At 29.4% G+C, this 12518-nt stretch overlaps 3 non-coding genes across 3 annotated transcripts; 1 reads left to right on the top strand and 2 right to left on the bottom strand.

Moving 5' to 3' along the window:
- The first annotated feature begins 6473 nt into the window (after nucleotides 1–6473).
- Nucleotides 6474–6595, top strand: LOC143265604 (U5 spliceosomal RNA). Its single transcript, XR_013040254.1, has one exon. It is a non-coding gene; the product is annotated as a U5 spliceosomal RNA (small nuclear RNA).
- A 679-nt stretch (nucleotides 6596–7274) lies between these two features.
- Nucleotides 7275–7348, bottom strand: TRNAT-AGU (transfer RNA threonine (anticodon AGU)). Its single transcript has one exon. It is a non-coding gene; the product is annotated as a tRNA-Thr (tRNA).
- A 1665-nt stretch (nucleotides 7349–9013) lies between these two features.
- On the bottom strand, nucleotides 9014–9086 carry TRNAA-AGC (transfer RNA alanine (anticodon AGC)). Its single transcript has one exon. It is a non-coding gene; the product is annotated as a tRNA-Ala (tRNA).
- Between the last annotated feature and the right edge of the window lie 3432 nt (nucleotides 9087–12518).

The raw sequence follows: 12518 nt of genomic DNA, 5'->3' as shown, positions 1-12518 counted from the left end.
ATATCAGCAATGTTGTCAATATTTATTATCAAACTGTATTTGCCTCGTAGATTCAATATTTGTTGACAGTTGGTGGCCACTGTACCGTTTTGACCATTGTTTCAATGAATTCGACGTATTAATTATTCTTATGTTTGTTTCGATATAATAAACTTAAACAGACTTCATATTTTTATATTTGATGGATAGCAGCTGCAAAACTTTCTGGTTGCAAAAATTAATGAACTTTTTTGAAATTATTAACATTTTATTATCCATTGCCATTGTATGTTTCATTATGTTCATACACTATAAATTTCACACATCACACTATAAATTTAGATAAAGAATATTTATTTAAATTTGTTGTATTTTATCGAATGGTGAGTGCGAATCACCTTCCAATTATCAAGGGTTAACTTTTCCTTTCGCATTTTACCATTTGCTTAAATAACAGTACCTACGCAAATCTTTGTTAATTTTCACGTTCTTACAGACATTACATTTAGCTGCTGTGAAAATAATTACTTATTTTATTTGCCAAGATGTGTATTAAGTTTGGTGTATAATATAACATATATTGTTTTGTATAACAAACATTTTTAAGATCCAAAAAAATACTTCGATTCAATACTATGATTTAATGATAAAGTACCTAATTAACACCTATAGATATTGAACGGGTATTTAATTATAAGCATTAACAATTAAGGTAATTATATTTAATAATAATTAAAATAATGATATCTATTGATAATGTATTTAGTGTCGAATTTGCATAAAATAACGTTTAATCGAACGAAATCGTATATGACCATTATCACATTTATTGCTAATTCTATGCTAACGGTACAAATAGAATTAATATGTTCCAAATAATAGCATTAATCTATGAATTAATTAAAATAAGGGTGTTTCATGATATACGTGATCTACTTCAGTAAACGAAAAAAGTTCATATAAACATGTATTAAATTTGATCTTATTTCGGAATTATCACCACTTTCGTGTTTCAATAATCCATGAGGTCTCATCTTCGTAGGATACGGTTAAGATGATTATCCTCGATTTGTATTTAAATAATACCTTGTATTTTGACCTTTCACCCATTCTGCCGATTTAGTTTACTTATTTCAATTTATAGCTCAGTAGTTTTAGTATTTGATTGCTTGGTTTATTTTTTAAAGTCTAATTTATTGTGTGCTAAAAATTGAAAGTCTATTATTGACTAAATAAGATTGAATTATTTATTCAATTATTCAAGTAACTGCAGACATAGATTTAATGTACGTAAAGTTCCTTAAAATTTGTACAAGTTTCCATTACTTATTATATTTAGTTGATGTATAAATGTATTATTTTATTAACACTTTTATGGCTAGTAAAGTATATGTTGTGTTTGACCAATTATTTAAATGTTGCTGTTGACACAACTGATGCATACTATTCTCACCGAATATCTATTGATACTGAATCGTTTCTATTATAAGAAGAATATCGTCTCGTAATATTAATTATTTCTTTAGTTAGTTCTAACTTATTTATTATTATTACTCATCAATTTTTGATAATAAGCATTACTAATAAGCATTAATAAGCATGTTATATGATTTATAAAAAGCACGTATTCATCGCCAAAATTGAGAAATAAAAACTGCTATTATTATATTCAAAATATTGAACAATAATAAGAAAAATAAGTATTAAAAAGATTAGAAAGAAACATTAATTGTTACTAAAAGTTCAGAATTATACTAATTGACCACATGTTGTATAGCAATTGATAGGTTCTGTCTAATTGGCTCTCACTGTAAGACTGGTGTAAAAACATTATTGCGGGTGTAAAAAATATATATATAAATATATATATATAAATATATATATAAATATATATATATAAATATATATATATATAAATATATATATATAAATATATATATATAAATATATATACATATATATATTTTTTTAAATATTATAATTGCACTTTAAATTAAATTTTCGAGACATATTAAACATAATTAATAAGTTATTATTAATAATCCACAGAATACGTGTTTAATAATGGTTAAAATATTATTATTATATGGTGTAACTAGTTTTATTCTTTTTGGACAAATCACACTACTGACAGTTACTGATATGATATATTATTTTAGATTAATATTTTCTTCAGTATTTTTTATTTTTTTGATTTCAATTTGCGCCAATATTTTTTGTTGCGCAAAATCTTTTTTCTTAATATTGGGGCTCTTTGCTTTTTATTCTTCTTTTCTTCTTTGCTCTTTCGTATGTTATTAAAGAAATTAAACATTTTGGAAAAATATGTTATACAAAATTTATACTAGTTATTAATATTAATAATGTAATACCTATATTAACATTTTGGAATAATATTTACTTGTATTACTTATTGATTTATCTCTTCATAACACATTGTGTAATTGTATCAACACTTAATAATACTTTCCAATAACAAATTATACCTCTTTCACCGAAAAGTACTACATAATTGTTGTTTCTTACCCTCCCCCCTTGTTGTATTTGCTAGTGTAAACATTTTTTAATAAAAGAACTTTACTCGCAAACTTTAGCCACATTTTACACGTAATATGGAATTATTACATAAGTTGTTACAGTTATCGTTAATTGAAAATATGCAAAAATCATTGACTGCTGCGTTTCGATTTTTAAATCAAATTATATCGATTTCATAAAATTGGAAGCCCTATAATGTTTCCAATTTATATATGCAGTTACAACACCGGCATCAAAATAAAATATAATTGTATTTGGAACGAAAATATCTGGGTCATCGAAATATGATTCTGTTTCATTATGCTAAAAAAAATTGTATTATGTTTTTTAACTTTTCATGAAAAGGGTCAATCACAGTATCGTGGTCCAAGTATACGTCACTCTATGCACCAATTACAGTAAAAGTGTTATACATTTAACCAGTTAACTGTGGCGATCTTTTTGCAAAGTGGGCACCAGTGTGTGTCGCGATAATCAAGCGATGACGAGTTAGCTCTCAAGAATTTATGAATACATCTCAAATCATTTGCACTTTTTATTTGTTTATTTCATTTTATGTTGACCTCTAAACACTTTAAACATATTACAATTTACGAATATAATTTAGTTTTCGCCAAAATTAAAATTTAAATATTAAATTGTAACAAAATTTTACACATGACGGATATAATCGTCATGACACAAAATTCTGCCACATTTCCATGACGGATGTAGTCGTCAAACACACTTAACTGATTAAAACGATTTACTTCTTACAATACAAAATGCATTAACCCCTTAACCTACAACTACGGGCATAGCCCGTAGTACGATGATGGGGTCAAACGTGAATATTATGGGCATACTACATAGTACGATGATCGGGACATACTTTACTTTTACTTTTATTTATTCTCTTCATAGGAAGAGGGCGTCTGGGAGCTAATTCCTTCCAATTTGACCGTGATCGGAACATATGTAAACCTTCTCGACTGTAAATCGTAGGTTAAGGGGTTAATGAACTAAGAAATTTTTCGATCACAGATTTCAGCAGTTTCACCATTTTGACGCAACGATTTCGACTAAATATAAACTCCGGTGTCGTCGTTGAATACATTCCTTAAATGTTGTTAGAATAAGATCAGTAGAAATGATAGCAGAGTAAAAGTGAATGTAAAAGAATTGCACCATTTAGCTCTTTAATGATCGTGTTCGCCAAATTTGTAGTACCTATTGCAGAATCGCTTACAGCCGTTAGTTCAGGCGTGACTAACCAGGTGCTACTTATTTCTCATTTATTTTCTCTTTTTTAACCAACAGTGGAAATACTGTTCTAACGGAAGAAAAATATGACCAACAGAATATTACATTTAATTTAGTAATTCAGTAAAATATTTGAAAAGAACGCGACATGGATTTATTTATCAATATAACGTACAAAGTGTAGATATGATTCTTCAGATACTTTTGATAATGTGATAAAAAATACTTCCAATAAAAGTTAATCAATTCTGAATCACCTGTAGATCGGAATACAAAAAAAAGTCACAAAGAAAGCTTCTACTCTCAAACTTTTGCTCAATAAAATGTAAAGGTTAGCTTTTTAAAACAAGGTCACCTTAACTTTTTAAGATAATACATATTATGTATTTTAGATTTGATTATAGGTTATATTAGAGAGTTTCATGACTATAACCTTAAAATGACTGAATTTATAAATGTGAGCTCAATTAATGAAAACAATACCGTAAGAAAAATATTTTGTTTTGATTAAATTACACATTCTAAGACATGACCTTCAATCGAAGGAATGTTAGCACGTGGTTTATCAAAAATAAGATTCATAGCGCATAAGTGTCACTTTCGTATGTTGCGGTTTGTGAGCAGTTCGTCACGAATTGAAACAGTAACAGTTGAAGAAAAAGTTATGTATGAAATTACATTAATATTGTGAAAAAGAATTGTGAGAAGAAAGAAGAAAGAAGAAACATGGAAAAGAGTGTGTAATGGAACGTGACAAACTATGAGATTATGTTATATAATATAAATATTATGTATCTAAAATCACTTTAGACAAATATTTATAACATACATTTAAAGGAAAGTAACTTCAGAATATAAATTTCAATCATGTGTTATATTAATCTTCTCTCGAAAGGAATATTAAACTATCTTACCTCTTGTCCATTGTACCCACCTTAAAATAAACAATTAAAATATTTAAAGCTTGGATTTCTTATGGATTAAAAGTATTCATTTTTTGCACTTGAGGCCCTTTTCGCTTGGACGAATGAACAACTCGAGACAATTTTCCATATACTTGATGAGAGCTGACGCGCTTTCCGCCCTCTCTGACCACCGTTAACTGGCTTTCGGTACTTGCAACAATTTTTTGGAGGGTTTCAACCCATTTTAGGAGAGTTTAATTACTTGACAAAAAGTTATATTTGACACGGTTTAGCCTTTATATTTGTATACGTAAGTGGTTGGGATGGGATTTTATAGTATTTTAATAATTTTGCCTACAAATTATACGTAAAACAATTGTATTCCAATGTATTATTTTTAAATCAGAAAGAAGAAAATTTGTTAAATATTAAGCTATGTATTTATCCTATGAAACAATCGCTAAAATGCATTCTGGCATGTCGGGACAAGTACAAGCCATAGTAATATATTGTTTGGTGTTTTCCTAACTCCCGTTAGAGTAACATGTAGCTTTCCATTCGATCGAATTTCATCCTACAAGTCGAAGTAAAAACTCGATTACGAATAGGGCGAAAATTTGTTCTTATTTGAGAAACCAAAGTTTTTTGCATACGATTAAAATTAAACTTTCACACAAACTTCAAAAATGATCCTATTGTCACGACTGTCAATTTCGAACTAATGCTGAAAACGGGGGCCGATTCGCGATTATGGACTAATTTGAGATATGAAATTATGATTTGCAATCACCTCTCGAGCTGTCACATTGGACTCATTGGTGAATTAGAGTCACCTCTCAAGTGCAAAGGCATTAAAATATATGAATTTCATTATTTGTAATATCTTACATTAAAATACTTAATTATACATGTTATATGAATACATTTAAGGTATTTCATAAATATGATATGAATTGAGACGGGAAAATAGAGTTGATAATAAAATTTAATTTTACATAGATTTTTTATATAAAATTATAATAGAAGTACATTATGTGCATGCAAAGTGATATAAGATGCATGTAACTTATGCTGTTGGAATTTATATAATGTAACACTATTCAACAATACTGATTATATTATATATATTGAATTAAATAATTTAATTTAAATTACAAGTCACAATTTTTTATTACAAAACTCAAAAGTTTCTAACCGAATATGCATAATATAAATGTCCAGGCTTTCTCGAATCGAATTCAAAGGCGTTACTATCGTCATCTAGCGGTGCACTAGGTAACTGTTCTTATTTTAACCAACGCATTTTCAAATCAACAATTCTAAAGAAATTTTATTTACCGTTACAAGTTTAATTACATGAAATATTCACATGTTAATAGAGGATACTGTCTTATGTATTAATACTCATGTTACTAAAATATACTTGTTCATGTGTACTTTAATTATTATAAAACAATGTGTAAATTAAAAACTCTCTTTCATGTATTACTTTTTGCAACATAACAATGCGCTGAGCAAAATGCAATGTGTTAAAAAATACGAATGCAGTCCTGGATTTAAAGCTTGTATTAGTACTAATGTTTATTAGAATACAAAATAGTAAATATTTAAACATCATCACTCCTTTATTATAAATATGAGTTTCAATATATGTAATGTACATTCAGCAATAAATGTAAATATGAATAAGGTAAAAACACTTCATTTCCTCAGGTAAGTGTGATACACAAAACGGTCACTAGGTGGCGAACTTTCTCGCTACTAAAAGTGCAGCAGGAGACTATATATTCTGAACGAGAATAAGGGTCATTACTCTGGTTTCCCTTCAAATCACGTATAAATCTTTCGCCTTTTACTAAAGATTTCCGTGGAGGGGAATAATTGATGAGTCTTAACATCAATTTTTTTCTGTACCCAACGTAAGTTGGGTCATAATATAATACAAACATAAGTTAGAACTGTAAAGTTCTCTGAAGATTCTGACCTTCACTTAGCAAAGCGCATCGTTGCCTTCAATAATGTACCGATAAACAAATTAGTTCTATGTAATACAAGTTAGGTTTGTCGGTCCCATTTTACTGTCCACCGAAGTCAAATACACATCGACACATTTCGTATTATTAATGTACATAAAATAATTACCAGAACGTATGAAAATTGATTCATATTTTTGAGGTCTTCTAAGTGCATTGTTTAAGTGCTCTAAATTGCGTTCTGCAATAAAAATAATATTTCTGAACTTTATCATAAGTAATATTTTTATACAATTTTTTAATTACAATGTTGAAGCATATTCATTACTATATTCTATTTAAAAAGTAAACGCTTACAAATACCTTTTCACTATTTTGCAATCTTTTTTATGGTTACAATAATTATAAATTGCAACTATTTTTTACTCAATAATGCGTATTAATCTTACACGCATACAAAATAACTTTTTATAAAATCAATCAATCAATCAAAATAACTTCAAATTTTAATGTTTTTCTCCCTACTTAGTTTACCATATTTAATTTTTCCTTAGTTATTTTACATTTTAAAGTGATGGAACTTTAAAATTGACTTTATCAATGAAAAAAAAATAAATTTCGCAATTTTGTTACGAATAGGCCCCGGAGGGATTCGAACCCTCGATCTCCTGTTTACTAGACAGGCGCTTTAACCAACTAAGCCACGGCGCCGTTGTTTCCGAGCTTCTTTTAAATTTATAACACTCTTAATAAAAAATTTGTAATGAACATTTTTATTTATATAAATTCATAGTATATAAATATAATAACACTATTGCGGTAATGTAGACTTACATATCTACATTATATGATATAAATGTTATTTTAAACACAGATGAATCTACACATTATTTCAGAAAGTATATGTAATAGGTTTGGGGTTATTAATAAAGACCAGCTTAATGCCAAAACAAGAACTTTATGTCCGCTCTAGGCAGCTATGCAGCGGCAACTGCCGTTCCGACGTTCACACCTCCCACTCCTTTGTTTCTCACATACGTGCCACACTCTTATGCATATTACATACACTACAGTATACAACTGATATATGAAGTATACAAATTGTCTCATTTGCTAAAATAAATATTCGTCTTACTATTTATAACTATAACACGGTTATAGAACTATAATGTATTAGTTATATGTTCGATTATTAATTTAGATACATGGCAAAGTTATTAAATAATTCTTTTTATTAAGAATATTTATTATGGCCTATAGTTCAAACTGAAATATTAACGTGTAACATCTAAAATATGCAAATCAATTTCAAATGTAATAATTAGAAGTAATTCTAAATGGTGTATTGTATCGATGCACTTACAAGCTTGCCAAATTATGTTTTCCAAATACATTTATTAAATGTTATTAATGAACTAATTAGTGGTTGTGTCCGTACCTTCACGGTGTTTCTTGGAATTGACAACCTCTAGCTATTTTGCTGTATGGTGCATAGTAATCCATTATGCATTCTACTACAAAGCGTGATATAACCATTTAAACGTAGTATGTTATTGTATTAAATCTACTTGCGCCAAGTAGGATCCTGAAATAAACATCAGATGACGTATGTTACAACGAACATTGATTTGAATAAATATACGCTATCATCAAAAAGTTTAAGACTTTTCATGTATCGTTTTCATGTATCATTTATTAAATAGCCATTAATTTTAATAAAATGATCAACGAAGAACGCTTACAGATGAATAAAAGCAAACACTAACTTAATATATTTTATTGATTCTTTTATTGCAATTAATGGCTACATGGTAAATAACAAATAAAATGCTGGGAAATCCGAAATTATACCATAATAAACCAGGTACAAGAAGCACGTGGCCACGATGTGACGACCACCACGATGCCCGACGCTAGGACACATCGGCCATAAAAAAACCCCGAAACCCTTAAGCTTTCATGAGGGACCAAGTAATTTCCCAAAACTAGAAGAGGGCATTCTTGGAAAACCCTTGGAGACACGACTTTGCTTACAGAGTAACTACTCCAGAATTTGTATTTGAATTTTACTCAAAAGTATTTGACATTTCGCATCAGTCACTTTTTATCTTAAAAAAACATATGATGTACACATAGTCTTCTATAGCAAACAGAAATATCTCTGTACGAATGATATTATGAACGCTTCTACGATTTTAGTTTAAACAAATTATCAAGAAATACTGTCCCAAATGTTTTGTTTAAAGTTTTATTGACTACTACTGTCAGAAATGATCTATGAAACTAAACACAAATTCAAGGTGTTCGTAAATAATCATTGGACTGTTACGTCATATAATTTTTCCTGGTCAATTTAAAAAAAAAATCAACGGTTTTTGGAGGCGCCGGGTATCGATCCCGGTACCTCTCGCATGCTAAGCGAGCGCTCTACCATCTGAGCTACGCCCCCGTTGGCAGTGTATTTCTTATTTCAATACTTCGGTGTAATATGCAATTTACATTAACCTCTTCTTTTGACTTAATTGTAGTTTTTCGTAAATAAAATAAATATACAGCTACAATAAATAGACTACATAAGTAATATTTATAGAATATTTAAATGATTAACAAATATTAAGCAAAGTAGCATGTATAAAAAATGTAATTAATTGTTCAGAATCTGTGTAATATGATAAAGTAAATTAAGATAATAATTTGATTTATCTGAAAATAAAAATTAGTTTACCAAGATGTATATGTTACCGTGAAAAACCGAAATCTGGTGAATGTCGACATTCACATAGTCGCTTGGTGTATGTCCGAAATATTTGCTAAATACCCTTATTTCTGACTTACACCGGTAAATGTCGACATTCATCATGCACTAATGGTGAATGTCGAACATGTCAGAGATTTATATTTTCTTTTCCGTAATTCAGTCGCTATATAAAATAATTTTAAGGAAAAAAATACGCCGACTTCGAAATGCACTGAAAAGTATAAAATAATTTCTATTTGCTAATGAAGTAATTTCTATTTCATTCAATCATACAATTACGTAACAGATATGAATGAAACCTATTTACTCGTTAGGTAGTACATTAAATACATTTCAACCTTTTCGGAGGCGGCGCAAAATTAAAAGATTTTCTTGAACATGTCAACCTTTGGACAGCCGAACATAGGCAAAGCTTGTATAGCTATTTTTTTAACCGACTTCGAAAAAGGAGGAGGTTACTCAATTCGATCAGTATATTTTTTTTTCTATACATATAACTCGACAGCACGCTGCGAAGTAGGTGTTAGTGCGTATAGAATGTAAATCAACTGGTTATTGGCAGCAACGTTTACTGAGGTATTTTTAATTATGCGCCGCCTCCGAAAAGGTTGAAATGTATTTAATGTACTACCTAACGAGTAAATAGGTTTCATTCATATCTGTTACGTAATTGTATGATTGAATGAAATAGAAATTACTTCATTAGCAAATAGAAATTATTTTATACTTTTTAGTGCATTTCGAAGTCGGCGTATTTTTTTCCTTAAAATTATTTTATTTCACGCTTTTTAGTGGAATGGGGAGAATTGTATAGGATACTGTGAGACATTTCTTACATAACAATACCAAAGAATAGGATTTTGCAATAACAATAGTTATTATACATGTATACTGATTTTCGGCCGACAAGACGTGTTTGTAGAAACAGTAGAAAATCGGCGACTGCATGTTGACTCATACACCACCAGAGACACGAAGGCATACGTAGAATTCAATATACTAGTAACAATAGTTTTTCATTAATAACTCGAAAACTAAAGCTTTCCCTTAATTGCGGATAAGCAAAAAGTTGTTCAGAATCGTTCCCCTGATAACATATTAAAAGGACATTAAAATCGTCCAAAGTTGATTTCAAAACTTTTCAACAATTTTTCGCTAATATCTCGAAAACTAAAGCTGTCCGCGAAATTTGTATATAAACAAAATTGTTCAGAATCATGTCCGTGATAAGATATTAAAAGCGCACTAAAATCGAGAAAAGTTTATTACAAAAGTTGCCGGTTTTTTTGCAATAACAATACTTTGCAATTAAGAAATGAAAAATTTTTTGATAATGGTACCAATGGGGAGTCAGAACCTACCAGATGCAAAAGGTTTCGTTCCGATCGGTCCGTCCAGCTAGGCGTAATCGGCGGGAACACATAGAAAAAAAAAACTGATCGAATTGAGTAACCTCCTGCTTTTTCGAAGTCGGTTAAAAAACGTCACAAAGGCGACATAACTTTTGCGCCTCTTTTTCTGAGAGGAGTGACCAAGAATTTAAAACACATAGTACATTCTAAACATACGTGTTCTTCTTCCGTGGCCTATTCTGGTGTGAGTTTCATGTGGTACACTGAACAAATCTTCATTGGTAACATAATACTGTATATTCGTTTCCCCTGATTTTAATGGTACAATTAATTTCCTTTCATCATTAATCGTATGTAATCCAAAGGTGTGTTGCACTTAGTTTTAGCAAAAACCACTTCAGAAAGTATTTTAGAGTACTTTTCTTGAGAAAAATAAAAACAATTGTCTTCTCGTTTACCTGCAATTAATGCATTTAACTTTTCAAGAAAAAGATCACGATTTACTGCAGTATCCATTCAATATAAATTACGGTATTGGAAAAAAAATGAAGAAAACGTTCCTCGCATTATCAAAGCTTGCATAAGATTGACAAATTGATTGACTCCCAGCAGAACACAGGATTTGGCGGGAGAGAGCCAGTCGCTTCTTTGTCGGCTCCTCTCTTTTGGACCTCCACCACAGCATATCTGTGATTGTCGACATATACCTGTGAAGGTCCGAATGGACAAGAATGTAATAAAATATTCGGTCTTTCACCAACGTATTTGGTATATGTCGACATTATTCACCGGTGAATGTCGACATTCTCCAATTTCGGCCTTTCACCGTAACATATATACATATTTGCATAAACATCTGCAGTCTTTTAATAAAAATACAGTACATTTACAATTTATACAATGTGTTTGTATAGGATGTTCTTTTAATTGTTTTATTTTCACTGCTACGAAAAAAACATGTTTGATTTATATCCACGGTTTTGAGATATACATTTCGTGATCATAGAAAAGTTTATTCAGAAGTCATTGTGAATAATATATTAAGGCCATTCTTATTTTATTGTGAAAATAATTTGAATATTTGGTTTAAATGGCATACCCTGCATATAATTGTTAGCGATAAGTCAGAAAATATAATTTTTAATTTTAATCCTGCATATAATAAATGTACGTTAAATGGAAACAAGTAGATGCATTAGATACAATTTTTGTTTATGATAAAAAATGTCGAAGTTGTAATACCTTCGATTTTTTATTTTTCAATTGTTAACGTTTCAAAACTTTACAACTAATAATATTCACTTTCATGCCAACACTCAATATGGCTGATTAAATATCAGACGGATAAAATAATGAAATAAAATATTTATTTGAAATGAACTATTTGTTCGAACATTAATTTCGGCAATAACATGGATTTGTTATACATATAGACTGATTAAACTTATTCAATACATATACATATAATATATTCACTATATGAATAAAAGGATAGTAAACAACATTTTGATAAAAAAAATATTCTGAAAGAAGGTTTCTGTTCTTGTTTACATATAAGAATACCTTCTCAAGAAATAAAATAATAGTTCCGGTTAAGGTATTACTTCAAAAGACTTGACCATGACAGTCAGCACCTTCATGGTCGTATCTTTTATTGCTTTTTATCTATTAATGTTACGTAAACAGTAAGTTTACTAGTCTTTAAGTCTGGTGTAGTGTAGTCATTATGGAACGCATTTGAATCTGAACTGGAACTTCTAAAGGTTGAATC

Source organism: Megachile rotundata, chromosome 1 (assembly GCF_050947335.1).
Source record: "Megachile rotundata isolate GNS110a chromosome 1, iyMegRotu1, whole genome shotgun sequence".
NCBI lineage: Eukaryota > Metazoa > Arthropoda > Insecta > Hymenoptera > Megachilidae > Megachile > Megachile rotundata.
Note: the sequence above shows the minus strand (reverse complement) of the source record. Positions and strands in the feature narration are given on the sequence as shown.